General features: G+C 31.8%; 1 pseudogene; it reads left to right on the plus strand.

Annotated features, from left to right (window-relative positions):
- Nucleotides 1–16,566: 16,566 nt before the first annotated feature.
- On the plus strand, nucleotides 16,567–18,007 carry LOC139486921 (uncharacterized; annotated as a pseudogene).
- Nucleotides 18,008–20,405: the final 2,398 nt, after the last annotated feature.

A 20,405-nucleotide genomic window follows, 5' to 3' on the forward strand; every position in this document is an offset into this window, starting at 1 on the left:
AATGGAATGAAGAAGTCTATTTGCATAGTAAAAATCATCTTTAAATAAAATAATGTTATTGAGTAGTATCGTATGAATTCGAACTAAGTCTTGCAATTTTACAGTCTACCACCTCGATGATCTCCGTTTAGCGTGATTGTCTAAGTTGGTTCGATTACGAACCGGGTAATATGATAAAAAAAATAAGTAGTCAGAACTTGCTTAGATAGCAAGACACATTTAGGATTTAGTTTAGCATTTTGGTGATGGTGATTTTTGTACATTGACCCTCAGATGGTTGAAGAAGATTAGATTAATTGCATCACGACTCCTGGTGCAAGTATTTTGTTGTATTGAAGACCCATTGGTGGCCATAGGCTGTTTCTGCGCTTTTGTCGGATTGTTGTCTCTTTGACACATTCCCCATTTCAATTCTCATTATGATTCAAACTGGGTTGTTTTGTTTGTTTGCATGTTATATAGGCCAATTTTCTGTTTGAGGGTCCGTATTTGAACATCCGTACTGGTGCATAAAAAAAAAAGTATTTGTCGCGGGAACTTTTCAATCTAATTTTATAGAAAAACAAGGTGAAATGCATATGCTTTTTTTTTTTTTTTTTTTTTTAAAGTTGTCACTATTATAGATTGGACCCACTTTTGTGGATAATGGTGACATTTCATCCCTCTTTTTGCAATATTTTAAATCAAATAAATGCAGATTGTTCATTATTACACCATTTTGATTATCCGAAAACAAAACTATTGAAGATTCTGTCTTGGAGAAGAGAGTGGTGAAATATTACGATTGTTTTTTTTTTGCTAACTATGTATTGCTACCTAACTTAACTGTAAACTGCACAAGTACTATATATGTAACGATTCGATCAGCAAGTCGGTCTAGTACTTTCAAGATTCAGATGCACATAAGATTAATATTTTTATCTTGACATGCATGTAATATTACTCGTTGACCTTAAACACCAAATTACTATAATCAGTTTAGTTATTTGTTTTAAGGAGACTCTTGTTTTTGCTCCAGTTACATTATTTTTGTGATCAGTTTTTTTTTTGTATTAGACAAGAAAATGTCTTCAGAAATTTACAATTGATAATAGTATAGTATTGGGCAACATAATTTCATATCAGACACTTTGAAGTACTTTGAACTTGCTAATTTAAACGCGAACTTTCTTTAATACGGCTATTCAGTTTTGGTATTAATTTTGTTATCATCATACGATAGTTTAAAGTAAGATAAGTGCTTTATTGGATAATTTTCATTATTAGATTTTAAAAAAGTACGTTTTGCTATAATTTGATAGGGATTACGAGAAGAGATAGGAACCTCACCATTGACCAATGTCTATAGTTGAAGACTATCTCATGATCAGTAGATGTCATTTGCTTTGTTGTTTTTGAGATCTGTCATTTTATCAATTTCAGTTATTCAAGCGATAGATGTTTTGGTCTATGATTATGCATTTGAAAAGTTAAATTCATTGAGGCGAATAGAAAAGGGTTACCTTATATCCTGATAGAGTGACTGAAATCGACATTACATAGATTAATGGACACCATGTCGAACTAGTTGACCGATACGATGTGTCGGTATCTAAATTAACTAAAAGTTTGTCTTGTGGTCTTACACTTTAGGTACCAATATATAAGTCTGGCCTAAATTTTACCAATTTTTCTCTATCAATTGTGACATTTCAATTGAATGTGGATTCTTATTGGTGATGGTGCATTCATAGCAGGAGACACTTCCCCTGTTAACGCAACCAATTTTACTTCTTTTAGAGTGCATGCGATGTCATACGTTCTGGCTTGTTGCCATGATTTGTCTATTTATATATTGTAGAGATTTTACAATCTAAAACTACTGTCGCCTTAATTTCTTATAAGCGTATGTTGGTTATTTTTTTTTGGTTTTTTTTTCTAATATTTTTAACATAATTTAGAGATTTTATAGTTTAAGAATGTAAACATATAAAAAATGTATAATGTAGCGGTTGAAACAAATATTGATAATCACATATACTGTCAGCACGGTGTCGTTTTTGCAAAGAATTTCAAGACATACAAAGCAACCTGTAAAATTAGTGCATTTGAAGCAACATGCGTAACTTGAACACGACTCGTAATACCTTAAGTCTTCAAAATAAATCTAATTTTGAACATCTTTGAACAGTTTATATACTTTCTTTACAGCATGCAGATTATAAACAGTATTGCAAATTTAATTTCCCGAACATAAATAAATTTAAAAAGTATTAGTATCAAAACGTTTTATATAGTATCTTCATAAGAACGTAATTACAAGTTTTGAATTAAATAGATTGTTGTGTGATTGTCAATGAGACAGTTATCCACCAAAGTTTAAATAAAGTGAATGTAAGCAATTATAGGCAAATATACTGACTTCAACAATGAGAAATTCCCATATCGTACAGTCGATTATAAAAGGCCAATAGAGAAGTCAATATATAATTTTCATGAAGGACGGAATAAATATATACAATAGGAAATTTTGTCATGCATATCCAAACAAACTTTCTAGTTTGCAGCTTTGGAGACAGACTGGGTTATGGCGTATATCCTGAACAATACTCCCATCAATATACATCAGTTTTAAATAAGAAGTAAAGATGGATAAATGTCACTGGTCTAAATGCTAGATACAACAACAAAACAAGGTCGACATTTCACACACGGAAACAGGGCTTTTTATAATTGCTTCTTTGATGTTTTTTTCTGAATGTTCTGTGTTCAGCTGGTCGTCCTGAATATGAAATGTTTATAACATGGTGTAAATCATAAACCATCAAACGTGTACGCATCAGTACCTAAAACAGGAATTTGAAAACAAACTGATATTTCGGAGTAGTCAATGACGTCATCGGAACAAACACTCCATAGAAATGTAGTTGGGAGACAAACCGACAATACCATGGCAAAAAAGTTGACAAAAAGACAAAAGAGTTCATAATGCATTAACAGTAATAAAAAAATCCTCTGAAACACGTAACATGATTAAAAATATAGGAGCGATTTCCATTACTAATTAGATCTAGTGTATAACAATATATCAATAAAAAAATGAACGTTTAGAACCAATACACGTAAGAAACATATCAAATGATGAGCTATAACTGTACACGTAAAAAGTAGAAATATTGGAACAGCAAATGCATAAACCTAAACTTCAACACATGTACAGCAAACTTTTTATTACAAAAATGAGAGGGACAGTGGACTGTCTGGTAGGATAATCATATAATGTTTCGTACAATTTAAATATGAGAACTCATTAAAATTATATCAGGTTTATAACTCAGCACAATGGTCCTTCGCTTCGTCTTCACAATATTTATTAATGGTGTTCAAACTAAAACAGTTAAAAACAAACCATTACCGAACTGTATATCAATTAAATTAAAGTCCAAAAAATAAAAAAAGTCAAATATGACCTGGTCTGAAAAAACTTCAGTGGCTTTTTAATGTTATTTCGTGTCAGCTGACGACTAGACTGGTTATATACTCTAATATGTGGTCGACGATACAGGGCTTATAATTCATATACAAGTCAAGTGTTTCGTCTTGACAAAACTTATAATCAGTGGTATTCGAATTAATAAAAAAGAAAGCAACTCCTTATGACCAATTTAGTTTTAATATTTTATTGGTAAAGCGTTGCAGCTGGTGAAAATCATAGAAAGCGCGTCTGGCGCCAAAAAAATTGTTCGTTCATTTTCAAGATCCATTGAAAAACAAATACCAAATACGGATTATGCCATATTGTTATATTGTCGTAGATAATTCTAAAGGTTAGGATAATTCAACATAAATAGACTATTCATTTACATAAAAATGACCATACCACTTATATTTCAGGAGTGCTGAATATTGGGCTGATGATGCCTAGGAATATTTTGATCTGATTTGTTCAGGTGATTTACATAAAGGCAACAGTAGAATATCGCTGTTCGAATGTCATATATCGATTTAGAGTAAACAAACTTGGGAAACACATTAAAATTGTATTGAATGTTCGCGTTTCAAAAAAAAAACGGGAATAACTTACTCGACCACAACTTCCATTTGAATATTACCTCGAAAGAAACGAAGATAACCTATGGTTTTTGTTTAAAATGTCATTATCGTGATATGATAAGTTTAGTAAGGGAAATGTATCATCCTTGTAGAAAAGACAATTCATCTTCATACTCATTTTATTTGCTTGAACATTAGTATAGAATAAACTCATCATATATACCAGGATTGAAATTTTATATTTACGCCACACGCGCGTTTCGTCTACAAAAGACTCATCAGCGACGCTAGAATAAAAAAATGTTAAAAAGAACAAAGAAAGTACGAAAGTAAAGAGCATTGAGGACCACAAAATCCTAAAGGTTTTGCCAAATACAGCTAAGGTAATCTATTCTTGAGGTAGAAAATATTGATACTCTGACAATTTATAAATAAATTCAGACGCAATACACTTGAAGAATACAGTATATGTTTACTGTATGTTGAAACTCAAGTTTTGATGAACATTTGTTTATAGTTGTTTTCTGTTTTCAGGCAAGTGGCATAATGTTTTACATATCAGGTATGTGTTGGGACGTTGTCGATCACTATAAATAAGTATGCAAAATTGTGTTTGCCTCCTGCAGTTCATGATTATAACTTAGTTGTAGTAACTATAAAACATTTGTGAAAGGTAGCCATATGTTAAATATCACTAATCAATACATCTTTCCGAAAAGAATTTAAACCTAATTTTGATTATGAAGCGATAAAGTTTGCGACTTAAAAAAAGTAACTTACTCATGGTTGAAGAGTTTAATATAGAGTCTTTGATCTGCTGTCGTGAAGTCAAGTTGCCGAGATAATTAGGTCGACGTGTCGAGATGATCATCTCAACAAGTCAACTTCTTATGTAAAGTTTCCGATCTAACTAGTTTAAAAAGACGGAAAAGAGCTACATCACAAGTCATACTGACCAGTCTGTATATTGAAGAAAATGTGTTTATGCATTCTTTGCCAAGTGCATAATCTCTCAAAAAATTTAAGGAAATTAAACAAGCTAAAAATACTCGAATAAATACTAACAAATACTGTTCACCATACACGTTTTTTTTTGAACTAGTAACTACTAACTCAATATGATTAACACATTTTAAAAACTGTTGAAATTATAAGTCGTCATCAATTTCTAAGTTAAATAAAATTGAGAAAGGAAATGGGGAATGTGTCAAAGCGACAACAACCCGACCATAGAGCAGACAACAACCGAAGGCCATCAATGAGTCTTCAATGTAGCAAGAAACTCCCGCACCCGGAGGCGTCCTTCAGCTGGCCCCTTAAAAAATATGTATACTAGTTCAGTGATAATGGACGTCATACTAAACTCCGAATTATACACAAGAAACTAAAATTAAAAATCACAAGACTAACAAAGGCCAGAGGCTCCTGACTTGGGACAGGCGCAAAATTGCGGTGGGGATAAACATGTTTATGAAATCTCAACCCTCCCCCTATACCTCTAGCCAATGTAGAAAAGTAAACGCATAACAATACGCACATTAAAGATCAGTTCAAGAGAAGTCCGAGTCCGATGTCAGAAGATGTAACAAAAGAAAATAAACAAAATCACAATAAAACATAAATAACAACAGACTACTAGCAGTTAATTGACATGCCAGCTCCAGACCTCAATTAAACTAATTGACAGACTATGTCTGCATCATATGAATATCAGGCACAATCCCGCCCGTTAGGGGTTTAGTATCATACTATCATAAAATATATGAGAAGAACATAACCCGTGTCATGCCAACAACTGTTTTTTTTTTAAATAAATGTGTTTAGTTCCGATGCAAAGACCCTATAAGTGAATCAATATTTAAGCCAAAAAATGCAATCTTTAATGATCTGACAACAGTATCGTAACTTAATTCGTAATACGTCTGTTTGAAGGTTTTGTAAGGTTTTGAGGTGAATACTGACATTTGTGTGCTTTGTAAAGAAATTACCATAAAAGATTGGATATGAAATACCTGAACGTATAAGATGCCTGCATGTTGAGTTATATTTACGAATTATTTCCTTATACCGATGATAAAATTTAGTAAATGTTTGACTAATTTGTGATATTGAAAACCCTGGTGTAATAATTTTTCAGTAATACATAAATTTCTTTCCCTAAAATCTAATACGTTGTTACAACCACGAGAGAATCGTACAAGTTGAGATATATAAACACCATAAGATTGTGACAAGGGAACGTCACCATCTAAAAATGGATAATTAACGATAGGAAATGAAAAATCATCTCTTTTATCATAATTTTTGTATTAAGCTTCCCGTTAATGATATATATATCAAGATCGAGGAAAGGGCAGTGGTCGTTGTTAGTATTATTTAAAGTAAGTTCAACAGGATCAATTTCTTTAGTATACATACTGTAGTAGTCATTATTGAGAGCCAATATATCATCCAAATATCTAAAAGTATTGTTTAATTTTTTGTATCAAATGTTGTTTCGATGGGTCTTTGCTAATTTTATTCATACATTGTACCTTTGTTTTAAAAGAGGTAAACAAAAATACACTTTCAAAATAGGTAAATGCTTTAGTGTTTTAACGTTCAAAGAAAGCGAAACTCATCCCTGGCATTCGAATGTAAAGTTTGAATGTTTTTACTGAACAAGAAGATAATAGTACGCCCTCTCCGGCCGATCAAACTTTCAAAATATATCTGTAAGATTTGAAAGCCAATGTACAAAGGGGACCACAAGGGAGCAAACATTCATTTTATTGAAGTTTGCTAAAATTAGTTGGATTCTTAGTTTATACACATTTAGATTAAGTTAGTAAGGTTCATGCAGAAAGTTAAATTTGTCTGTTTTTTATATTCATTTTTGGTAAAATAACTCATTACGTTCCATTGCGTGTACCCATCCTTGGCTTTCGAATGTGAGATTTTAGCGTTCCTTCTGAAGGTTTATTCAAACAAGAGAATATGAAGACGTTGTGTCGCTCACCGTAGTCTATTTGGATCTTCATCATGGACACTTTTCAAAATTTAGACGTGAATATCATTGACATCATTCATTATTTGTTCGATCCAAATTGTTGATAAAAATATTTTCTGAACACTTTCTCTTTATCTTCTTTCTTCTATAGTTTGAAAGCACAAACAAGGGTTAAACTTGCTAGTCATTTGACCACTCCTATCAAAAGATAACTGACACATTCATATGTACATTAACTGAGTTATTGACAGACTTTTTTTTCCTTGCTGGCCATTTTGCTAAAGTCATTTTATAGTTTCTACTAATCTTCTTAGAATTCATAAGACAACCAAAACATTCATTTGCATCTTAGCTGACCAATACTTTCTTCTTGCTGGTCATTTTAGTAGTGTTTATTCTTTATTTGTTTCTATACTTGTTTTCTAGATAATAGACGGAAAGAAACATAATAGCAAAAATCGTCAATTAAATGCAATAAATCCTACAGTTTTGACTGTAAAAGACAGAAAGTAGATCCATTTATAATATTTTACAGAATTTGGCAAGACTAAACATGTCAGAGGGCGCACAATTATCCCCCTAACATTGGAAAGTGAAATAACAGTACAACATATGAACAAAATATAGAATTCGGTTAAAAAAGACTTAACTCACCATATTGATACAAAAAGAAGTTCATGTAACAAAAAACACAGAGTGGGCGTGATAGAGACTAATACCTCCCAACAACAAAACGTACATATCTGAAAGTACTCGCAGTTACTGACAGCTAGTTCAAAACCAATAACAACTTATAAAAAAATCATGCATCACAGACTTACAATACCAATCATTACACATTCAACATTCGATGGTGAAAGTGTAAAAACGTCATTAACAGTCAGAGTAACAGGCGGAAACCCGGTTAAGATAGAACAAAAGAATCGAAGCTCTTTGTTAGAGAAGGCGATAAATTGCTTACTGTAATGTTTACTATAATAACAAAAAAATTAAAAGTTAATAGAAACAAATAAAATGACAATCTTTTTCTCAATTACGAAGTGTTCTATTCTAAAACACCATTTGCATAAGGTTTCAATTTATCTATTACATAGTTAAAAAGAACAATTACATATCAAGTCGACGGCATGGGTATCTAACAAGTTGGATGTAGAAAATGCATAACCTCCGATTATTTTGAAAAAAATTACCACGGACAGAGAACATATCAATCAATTAGTTCAGTAATTTTCGTGTCTGTCCTTCCATTATGTGACTCAAGAAAAAAATCTTAAAAATGGGTAACAACTGTATCGAAAAGATAAAATCGAGTGCACCTTTTTATGTTAGGGCGTGTTTGAGTTGAATATTTTGTCTTGAAAACGTACAAGGCAAGAATATTTTATATATCATCTCGCTTCAGATTCTATCATTTTTATATATCAAAGCTACAGGTTGACTTTATAACATAAAAACATCACAATAGTAAAAGATGAAATATATGGATCAAGTGAAATAACTATCTAATGAATCATAAGTAGGTGTGTTCGAATAGCTATTTTTTACTAAAAGTACTTGACCACAGTCTTTCAAGTTGGAAAATGCATAATTTCGAGAGAAAAAAAATTTGTGTGATAAATAAGGTTTATTGTCTTCAACTACTAAAAAAATCTAGTCTGCCCTTCCGCGAAATATTTAATTAGAATATTTTTTAAATGTTTATGAATTTTCAAAAATTCCACCTGACAACCGATTAGACAATAGTTTAAAGCTGAATCAATGCAGACAAGATCATTAACTGATGCTCATTAGCTTGTAGATACATTTGTCTTTTAAAATACAACTGACATATAAGGATTGCAATGGTGCTATGCGGATAAATTTATCGGTTTTCAAGAGCAAAATTGGCAGCGCGTCATCCCTACAATGGCTTCCATTTCTACGATTGTGAAAATTGACTGACGTAATGGGGAAATAATTTTGACGAAGTAGAATCCTGACTGTAAGTCACGACGAAGATACGGATATCGACAGATAAGGTAGTCATAAATGTTCATATGTCATAGGTTATAAAAAATATTTGTATACTATTAAATGAGGAGACCTTCCACAATAAATTAATCAACATGCTTCATTGTCCAACAGGTACCATACATAGACGCATTTGTCATCCTTGCTTATGATTATTCCGTATAGTTTATTTTGTGAAAAAAAGGCGTCCGGATATTGTTTCCGTTATTGGACGCAATTTAAAGTCAGACCAGACTTCTGGTTTGCGTTTTTCTATATACTTTGAAGATACATATATTTCAAGTAATAGCTTTTCGAAAAAAGCTAGCCACCTCTTAGCTGATGAAAGTTGAAAGTGTTCTCGCTTTGTGGATTAATTCATTCAGAATAGCCTTGCATATCAATCAACAAATTTTACCACACGTTTTGAAGCATTATATCGTTTAACGGTATGTGTCAAATAATGTCCTATCGTTATAATCCTTCAATTAGTCATGGTTGTAAATGCTTTACATAATTGTCAAACAATTTATTTTCTCGTCATGAAAAATATTAACAATGTTCAAGTTTTCCAATGTTTTTCTTGTATAAAATGTACGTAACAGTGAGCGATTGGATTGAATGTGAAACAATCATGTGTGCGTTTACAAACTGCAGGAGATTCGACTATTTAGAGATGAGAGTTACCTGTGTACTGATGTGCATAATTGGTGACCAGTCAAAATGTAATTGCTAAAATAGAGAGTACGAATCCGATACTCTACAGGATTGAAAAATATTTACTAGGTTTGGATTGTCCCAACCAATCGACAAAATTTGATTATTAACATCTCAGTAATATGTTCCAATACAATCAGCTAGAAAAAAAAAGCATTCAGCCTGCATATTGTCCATCGTTCAATTCTTATGACGTCTCCGCGGAGACATTAATGAATAAAGTGTATGTTCTATCTGCTATCAATTTAAAGTTCACTATACACGGCGGTCACAGAGTTTATTAAAAAGAGAGAGTCTATATGATATATTAATGACCGCCGTGGATCGATTGGTAAACTGTGAAGCAATAGTAAAAAGCAAATACACTTGACTTATAGTAATGAATGTTCATACTGAGATTACTATAACACATCTTCAGATTGTTTGTCAGCTCATCAATCCTACATTTATGGGAAAGGAGGTCAAACCACAGAATTACTTAGAAAATTGAACATGCACGTCATTAGAAAATGTCGACCCCATGTAGTATCTCTACAGGTTGGTGGAAATGATATAACACCAGAGGCCAGTGTAAAGGACATAGCAGAAAACTTGATTGAAATAACTGTTGAAATTCAACAACAAGGAGTATCACAGGTCATAATAGGTTCTGTTATTGTAAGACTCAGACCAAGAAATATGTCAGTTTCGCAATATAACAACGAAAGGACAGAGATAAATAAACATTTGTCAGAGAAAACAACACACACAGCAGGCATTAAATTTTGGAACCACAAGCACCTTAGAGATGGGGTACACCTAAATGACAAAGGGAATGAAGCATTTTTCTTCAGCATTAGACATGCAATGAACTCAGAGACCTATGCATAAATTAAAGGATTGCAGTAAAACTAATTCATTGGTATTCCACAGTCAGTCAGATATTTAAATATTATCATGTTGAAAAATAAACTTACCAATTTTAAGCGTCTGCTCTTTTTTCTTATGACTGTTCTCATGCTTTCGTCCCAAACGGGATTTATTTCGTGGAGGCATTTCTACAATAAAGAAAATTATAATGAGTAACATGAAAAACTTATTATGCTTTTAGACTATAAATGAATAGGGTCTTCAACTCTTATTTTAATGTTGTTGTGTGGCTTCTTTACTTTAACAAACCAATAGCCATGGTAAATTGATTGTTTTGTTTTAAATTGTGGGAAAAACTTGCCTTTTTCAAAATTTTCATTTGGGAGCCTTCGTGGGGTAAATCCAGCACAAATAGGGACAGTTGGCAGTATGCTGGTAAATCATATTATTATTAAGTATACATCAGTACAATGAAAAAATACAAAAGAATGTTTTAATGCGATCTGGAAACCAAACTATTCATCTTAATTAAACCCAAACACAACATAAATTGACTCAAAATTTCCATTTAGGAGTCTTCATCATGGGAAAATCCATACACAAATGGGGAACGTTGGTAGAATGCTGGAATATCTTATCATTTCAAAGTAAACATCAGTACAAAGAAAAAATACAAGAGAATGTTTTAATGCTATCTTGAAAACAAACTATTCATCTGAATTAAACCCAAGCACAACATAAATTGATTCAAAATTTACATCAGCCATTTTGGAACATTCATGAAGTACATCCCCCACAATTGGGGACAGTTGGCAGTATGCTGGTATATCAAATTATGACAAAATATACATCAGTACAAAGAAAAAATACAAAAGAAAGTTTTAATGCTATCTGGAAAACCAACTGTTCATCTGAATTTAACCGATGCGCAAAATAGATTGAGTCAGTCTAACGGACTTTTAACTCAATATCGGTAAATGTCAGGTTTCATTTGTAAATTTACGTTTATAAATTCACTAAACAAAGCCATTGTGTACATAAACAAACAATAATTAACATCTTTAATCTTATTGTAATACTTACCGATATAAAAAAAACTCCTTAATAAGCCACATAGGTTAAAAAATCGTTATTATTTTGCACCTCATTTGTAACAATGGCGGATCGTCCTTCATGTCTAATCAGTCTGCGTGTGTGCGTAACCCCGTGGACACCGTGTAAATACAATTTGACTGGCCAGTACGGAGTGAGACCAATCTCTGTGTTATAGTAATCTTAGGTTCATGCTATAATATATAGATAAACGCTAACATTATTGAAATAAATGGAAAACAAAAAAATGGGAATGTTGGACAAAAAAACATGAGCCAGGCTAGAAAAAAAATTGTCCAGTCCCATGTATTTTGATACTTTTTCTCAAACTCTCCAGTCGTAAAATCTTTTACGAAAATTCATCGGGTCACTAAGTTTAATAAATATAGAGAGTCTATATAATATATCAATGACCGCCGTGGATTGAAAAGTAAACTAAAAATTGATAGTAAAAAACAAGTACTATTATGAGGGTTTGGATGGGGTTAAATGATTAAAGAATAATGCCCTTAAAAATGAAGATTAGAGAATAATGAGCCAAAAAATAGAAGATTAGAGAATAAAAGGGTTAATTTTTGGAAGATTAGAGAAAAAAGGGGTTAATTTTTTAAAGATTAGAGAAAAATGGGGTGAAAATTAAATGTTTACAGAATAACAGACCCCCCCCCCCCCCCCCATCCATACCCTCTATTATTTGTAGTAATTAACGTTCATAATATACAGTCCGCCAAAAGCTAAGCACCATCTATTTTTATTACATCGATTTTTTTTCAAATTTGAAAAATCAATTATTCCTCGAAAAAAAGAAAAACAATCATTTAGCAATTTAGTTAATGTATACCTTAAACAAACCACAAATATAATTTTGGTCACTTATGAAGGTACTATGAAAGTAGGTTTTTTGTTACTAAAAATAGTGTAAATTACACAATTCAGGAAATGAATTTAAGTTATACTGTGATTTTATTTTATTACAACAATTGATCACCCAATATTATTAAGATTTTCTTTTAAAATTGTTAAACGATGATGACTGATGTACCCATATTTTGACTATTATATTTATTGTGTCTGTTTATTTAACGCATCAATGTAAAAATATCGGAAATTGATGAGACTGTAATTAAAGTGAGAGGGTTAGCGCTATAGAACCAGGTTTAATCCACCATTTTCTACATTTGAAAATGCCTGTACCAAGTCAGGAATATGACAGTTTTTGTCCATTCGTTTTTGATACGTTTTGTTATTTGATTTTGCCATGTGATTATGGACTTTCCCAATTGATCTTCCTCTAAGTTCAGTATTTTTGTGATTTTACTTTCTACACATAATCTTTGGTATGTTCGGCAAATTTAATGTCAATATTTGAGTCAATAGCATGTGTAACAACCTCTCTTACGGTACAGTTTCACAACACGAGTTATCATTGTCTGTACAAGCCTTCAAAACTTTAGTTGAGGAAATCTGTTGCATTAAACAACAAATGCCACTTTTAAATCGACAAAATATTGTGAAGGTGGATCGCTGCGATTGAGATTTCCGCCAATGGCATCTCAGACATGTTTGATAGGGTTTATGTATGGAGACATGGAAGACCAAAAAATAGTGTATACTTAAATGGCTTGTTGCTCTTTGGACTCGGTTAAAATCCTTGCCCTGTGTGGTCTAGCGTTGTCGTCCAAGTACAAGGGTCTTGACAATGTGGGGGATTATCAAAATCAGTGACTACAATGGTTTAAGGCACCAAATCTCTGTATGTCTGTCCGTTTATGTTACCCTACAGAATATGCACACCCAGCTTATAACGGTATAAGATGCAGCCCCGTACTGTAACACCACCAGCACTGAATGCAGTCCTTGTGCAAACATTGTTTTGGTCATAGGCCGTTTTTTCCCCCCGCAAATTCGTATTATGGCGTCTACTGACAGTAAGATAAACTGACTCACATCTGACCAATGAGTGTTTTGTCAGCTTCTTATGTTCAAGCATAGATAGTCATTATCCCATTGAAACCTGACGGTAGAGTGCCTGTCTGTAAGTACATGTCCCTATACACCACGACTTACTCTTCGGTTGCCTCTATGAAGTCGACGGACCAATGAACGAACACAAACACGACCACCTGGAAAAACAGTGTATTTGTAAACGCGCAGATGACCTTTAATAAAAGGTTGCTTGACTGCTTTATCGGAGTTCAATCTTTTTGGTCGTAATGAATTTTTTTTAGTGTATGTTAAAGGTAATTCATAACACCATAGAAGTACATTGACAGGAACTCCAACGAATAATTAGCACATTCGCATCCCATTGATTTCTTTAGGAAAATAAAAGCTTCCGACTCAGTTTGTCAAGTACGTGAGAACTCCTTTGTGGGGTATCTGCGATGCAGTCGTCGCCTGTTAAGTTTACAGAAACTGATCTTATCACGTGATCTGTTATCGAAGGTCTTGTCTACCTACCAATGTAAATAAACACGGAAACTCCTGTGGCTTTTTGTAAATCGCTACATGAATAACGACACCTCTTTCTGTTCCATAAATAAAGACTACATCTGAAAACATCTATTCGGTCCATATTTAACAGAATGACAAAAGAAAATTAATTGTATTCGGAAAGAAGTTAAGATTATTTTTTGTTTTGTTAGATATGTTTTTATCAATATAACTAGAAAATCGGGAAATATCCTGTTATAAAATTACATGAGTCTGTAGTAGAGTGTTTGCCGGAAATAATGTGATGTGCGTGTAGTGTGCCAGATGGTGCTAGATAACTTAAATTTCAAGTTAAAGATCGTAAACTCTTATCGAGTGTAACGCAAAGATATATGGTTTTCTCTATCTTAAAATATCGTAAAATCTTAATAACTTATTTATCAAATATGGTTTAAAGACGAAAAGATGTTAATAATTACACACATGTGATGTCCTCTACATAGCAATATCACGTTACGAGTCATGCAGATGAATTTTTACACCTTTTATGATAATTCGTTGTAAACTTTGACAAACCTTAACATTCAACCTAGTCCGAGAATATTCTGATGTTTGGCAGATTTATTTTTATAGATGGCTTTAAATATTTCTGAATGCATTTAAAGAACGAACACTATAATTGGCTCTGAGCAGTTGTAGTTTTTAATCATGGAAACGGTAACCACATTAGAATTTATTTATAATGTGTTTTTAAAAAACTAAACAGTTCTGAAATATCAATAATTATTATTGATAACCTTTCCATTTATTTTACATGAGAATTATATGATTTTCAAGCTTAACATGTACAATTACGCGTGATTAGCAAACGACCCTCTAATGAATAAAAAATCCTACTATTTTAAAATTGATTATTACATTTGTACTTATACTGAAATGTTTATTGTTTCTGAGTATTTTACTCCTCATGTTTTTTATGCTTTTTTTTTATTTGATGAAAACAGTCGCGGGGATTTCGTTTCTTTTCTTTTTTATTTGTTTTTTAGCAGCAAAATCCGTAAATACTGACATATTTGTCATTCACATGGTCGGAAAATGTCATTTCCTTGACAATTATTTCCATTAAGTTATTTCGGTATGTTCCGTTATTACGATCATTCACGAGATTCCAAAAATGTGATAAAATCCCATGCATCCATTAGACATGTCGAGTTAGTTACAGATACTTAACGATTTTGCGGCATCGCACTATAAACGTTTGAAGTCCGCTTGTTGGAGTTACTGTCAATATAATACTTCCATGATAACACCAAACATTAATTTTTTTTTCGCAATAGTTAAAAAAATATTGCCATTTATATTTCGGTGGTGCTTAACGTTTGGAGGACTGTATATACTAAATATGTTTTCATATTGAAATTAATAGAAAAAAAGGGATAGAAAAACTATAATCCTTTCCCCAAGTACCTATGACTTATGATACCTTTCCTGAAATTCTCCAGTCATTTACTCTTTTACAAAAATTATACCTACAACACTTTACATACATTCAACCACGCTTTGCATGTCCGCGGTTTCGCGGGTGTGTTCTAGTTTTGTTTGATTTTTATCTTCTTATAACAAAAACCAATAGTAATACCAATAAAAACAATAGTCAAATCTGACATTATATTGTCAAAAACTTTATTTAAAGGATTGCAAAGGTATTCCGGACCGTGTCTATGTTTCAGCACTCGGTAAACAACATCTTTGTAAAAATAAGTATGTGCTATCGAATTAAAAATTAGTTTTCTACAAGAAAACTCAACTTTCAAGCCATATTTTATAGATACAGAATAATTTAGATTTTTTTTAAATTAATTTGTGGTAACGACGAAATCCCTGACTTAATAACAACAGACACAGGCATATCCATTAATAATACTATAAAAAAAAACAAATAACAGAAATTAAAAAATATGACTTATTTATAAACATGAACAAGTCAAATGAATTCCGACAAATGAAAAATGTTAAGTGCATTAAAATAAAAATATAAAAAATCCTGTGTGATAAATATAAATTACAAAAAATAAATTATAAAGTACAAACTGACAATTTGTGTTAGATTTCAGACAATAAGACCGTAACACCTCGCTTATTGCTTTGTTCAAACCACTATATGCACATGAAACAATCGACGATTTTAAATAAACATGACTTTTGTTTTAAAAACATTTATCTGATAATTAAATGTGAAAAATCTTTAGCCGTATTTCATTTGAAAACTTGACGTGTCTCATATTTCAATGCAAAACTAAATGTAAACAATTGCTTGTTAAATTAATTTTTTAAAACCCATTATCTAATTAGTTATGTTTTTAATCTCTGTTACACTTTGCAATGACTTCTCGAAGTAAGAAGACCGTTATAAAACGTTCGTCTGTTGATGTGTTGGATCATAAACAGTCATCTGAAATTAAAGATGAGCAAACAACTTGTACTGGTAAGTCTGAAAACCTATCAACGCTGGAGGAGGACGAATATCAACTCGACAATAATAATTTGCAACGACCTCGTTCTATCTTTTCTATCAAATACAACATTCGTAAAGAAAAACAACTAGACAATGATAATTTGCGTCGACCTCAATCTATCTTTTCTATAACAAAAAATAATTGTCAACCAAAAAATATTAATGGATTGATCATAAACAAACCGTCGATGGGTACTACATGTATACAGGAATTAGATACTATACAGGAATTAGATGGTATACAGGAATTAGACCATGATGCAGTAGTTGATGCAAGTTTAAATTATTCTTCTGTTTCTGAACAAAATTCTTCCTCTAACGGCAAGAACATAAAAAATAGTGAAGCTAGTGCCGCCAGTTATGACGATGGCTGTATTGAATGTGTTAAAGCAATACCTGTTTTTAACTCTGGCGAAATTGATGAGGGTGATCATATTGTTTTTGCAGGCATGATATATGATCATCATGCGATAGTTGTTAAAAAGCTTCAGGGTGAAACTTTTGAAATAGTAGAGGCTACAAATACAGGTATTGGGGTTGCTACAGGTGTACTTCTTTGCAGAAAAGCTCTCATAAAGTCATCAGTCAAATCCTTTAATTTTGCCACAGACAATCTTCATGTTGTGGTCTACAATTCCAGGAAGCATTCCAAAAATGCTACAGTTGAATGTGCTAGAAATTATTGTAATGACACGGAAATGGGAACAACATATAAGTATAACCTTTTCAATAACAATTGCGAACATTTTGCAACATTTTGCGTTACAGGAAAACAATTTAGTATCCAGGTAACGAAATTCAGATTGACCACTCGTCTTTTTTTTTAAAGTGGCTTTCAAGGGATAAGTAATGAAATGAAACGAAATGAAAAAGAATTTGAAAATAGAATCATCTGCGAACAATGTTTCAATATTAACAAAATATTATTGGACGTAAAAATACGACCTATAAAGAAAGCGAAAGATGTAACAAAAGGGGACATAATCAGGTATAGTTACTGGCACATGTGGCACGAAGCTGTTGTATTAAGCATAGAAAGTGAAAATAAATCTTATCTTAAATGCTACATTGCTCATTATGCGTTTTGTGGACTCTTTTCATATAGGACAATTATTAAAGAAAAACTGAATATATATTTCGATGGTACATATGCTATGTTGGAATATGGACTTCCAAATTACGTCACATATGACCCTGATGTTGTTGTAGAGAGAGCACACACGAGAATAGGGGAACAACTGTTTGTTTTCTTTTCGAATGACTCAAGTCATTTTGCTCGCTGGTGTAAACTGAAACTAAAGAAGAATTGATCAAATGACTAACCTAAGTGGAACTAGATAAAAAACAGACGTAAGGATATTGGGTAAACTAGGTGAATCAAAATCACATGTCAACCAAACATATACAAAATTGTATAGGTTAAGACTGACGTAAGGAAATGAAGATGATTTATCAACAAAAACAATTATCTCGGCAGCATTAACTAAATACTAATTTTTCTTTTTATTTTATTATATGTACATCACCATGGATTACTTCATCTTTGACTTTAGTTAGTTTAAATATACTTTATTTGCTTAAATCAAAAAGGATCAGACTCAAGTAAAACATCCTTATAAAGTCATCTATGACTTCTATACTCTTAGTACAAATTTTATAATATGTGTTTGTTTATTCTTGAATAATAGTTTGTATTATGTTGTGATTTCATTTTTTCACATATGAATTATTATTTCATGTATGACATTAAAAATCCGCCAATGTAATGATGTATATAGTACTAACAGAATTTAACGGACATAAAGTATAGCAGTTTGTATGGGCCGCCAAAGCAACCGATAAATGATGAAGTGATATATGACATCAATATAACACAAAAGATCTGAATCCTTTTAATACAGACCGCTCCACAGATAATCAAAAGTAAACAAACATATCGCTACCACATTTTACGACATGGTCTGAAAAAGAAAGTTCTGTTTTCATGGTTATTATAACTACACAAAAACAATTTCAACCTCTTACAACTGACATTTATGTGCATACAGTTCTAAACGTGAATCAAAGAACTTGTTAATAACTTTTATACAACTAAGTGAAGCATTTGCATTTAATAGAGTAATGAATGTTGAAAAGAAAACAACTTCTTTGGATTTTTGAGAAAAGTTATGTACTGTTTGCTATATCGAAAGGAATTAATTAAAAGTTTAGACGATTTTTATATGCTAAGAACACCTTAAGAATTGAAAACATACATCTCATTGATTGGACAAACATTGATGTAAATCGCCACCTGGATAAATTGATTTAGATATTTAAGGAAATTATTTACCATATCTTTTATGTTTAACAATACTTCTTTTATCGTTTTCATTTATTATGTTATGTGCTCATAGTAAATAATATGTTATGGGCTGCTATTTAGTTATTCTTGTGACATAATAATAGAACTGTTTCCATTTTTATGTTCAATAGATCAGTTGCTTCATGTTTTTAATTATTTAGATCACTACATAGGAGTTTAAATCGCTATACTGTATCTGTTTATTAAGATATGGGGTTTTGTTTAACACATTTGTACAATACAATTTTCTTGTCTCCTTTTATTACTAATGTTAAATAGTCTGCATGATGTAATAGTCTTACATTATGATTTAGTATTACATATAATAAATCATTGATCATGTATTATAATGTATTTGTTACATTCATGGATTTAAACATGTCATTTTTTATTGTTTCAAACAAAACTATGAACTACATGTATTATTAGCATTCATATTAAAAATATATGACGGTACATGACCCTCATTGGTAGTCAAGGTCGTTAAACTTCCTTCTCTTCGTCAATAATGAAGGTCAATAGAAGTAGCTTTAATCAGTATAATACTAACTACTTAAAATCTTAGTGAATCAAAAGCTGTATAGATAATTTCAGCTTCAGGTTTTAACCGACAGAAAACTTCACAAACACAACAACAAACAACATGCGATAGCAATCTCATATTTAATTTATTATGAACCTTATTATTTTTTTTTTTTTCATTTTTCATTTTTTATCCCATGGCTGTTGTCAATGGTTGTACAACAAACTAGTTTAATTATAAAAAATCGGCACTTAAGAAGCGATCACAGTTACTTAGTAAGTAATAGTTTTGAAAGCTTATTCATGTGATGTCAGAAACTTCAGATCCTCGTACGATTGTAACCGGGAGACTGGCTACTGATTTGAAGTTGATAACGAGCTGCAACCCACGACCGGTTGCAGATGTTGGCGATGCCAACATAGACGATGACTAGGATCTAGTCACTTGACTGTGAATACTGGCTTTAACTCCACTGGTAGAATTAGACACAAGTCCTATGCAGTAGTTAACAATTTAATGATTCAGGATGGAATACATGTAGTTTTACATAATGTTACAAATTGATGTACTTTTACACATTGTAAAAATTGATACAAATTGACAAATCGAGCGGATGTTGCAAGTACGAATGCCCGACTCTCACTGAAGTTACAAACTTCAGAAAACATATTTAAAGCAAGAATTTACATGGTGACAATTTCATAATAGAAAGGAGATAACTGAATGACAATGAAATAATACGATAAGAATTAACAAAAGATTATAACAAAAATTTGTCGTTTGAGCTTTAGGCTAAATAGCGCCGTAATTGAAATGACTACAGGATTAATTATTCTTTACGTAAGAAAACTTAAGAACTATGTAAAGCTGTGACTTTATCTATTATTTACAAAAAGAATTATCCTGAAACAAATTTCTGACT

Source organism: Mytilus edulis, chromosome 8, assembly GCF_963676685.1.
Source record: "Mytilus edulis chromosome 8, xbMytEdul2.2, whole genome shotgun sequence".
In the NCBI taxonomy this organism is placed as follows: Eukaryota; Metazoa; Mollusca; class Bivalvia; order Mytilida; family Mytilidae; genus Mytilus; species Mytilus edulis.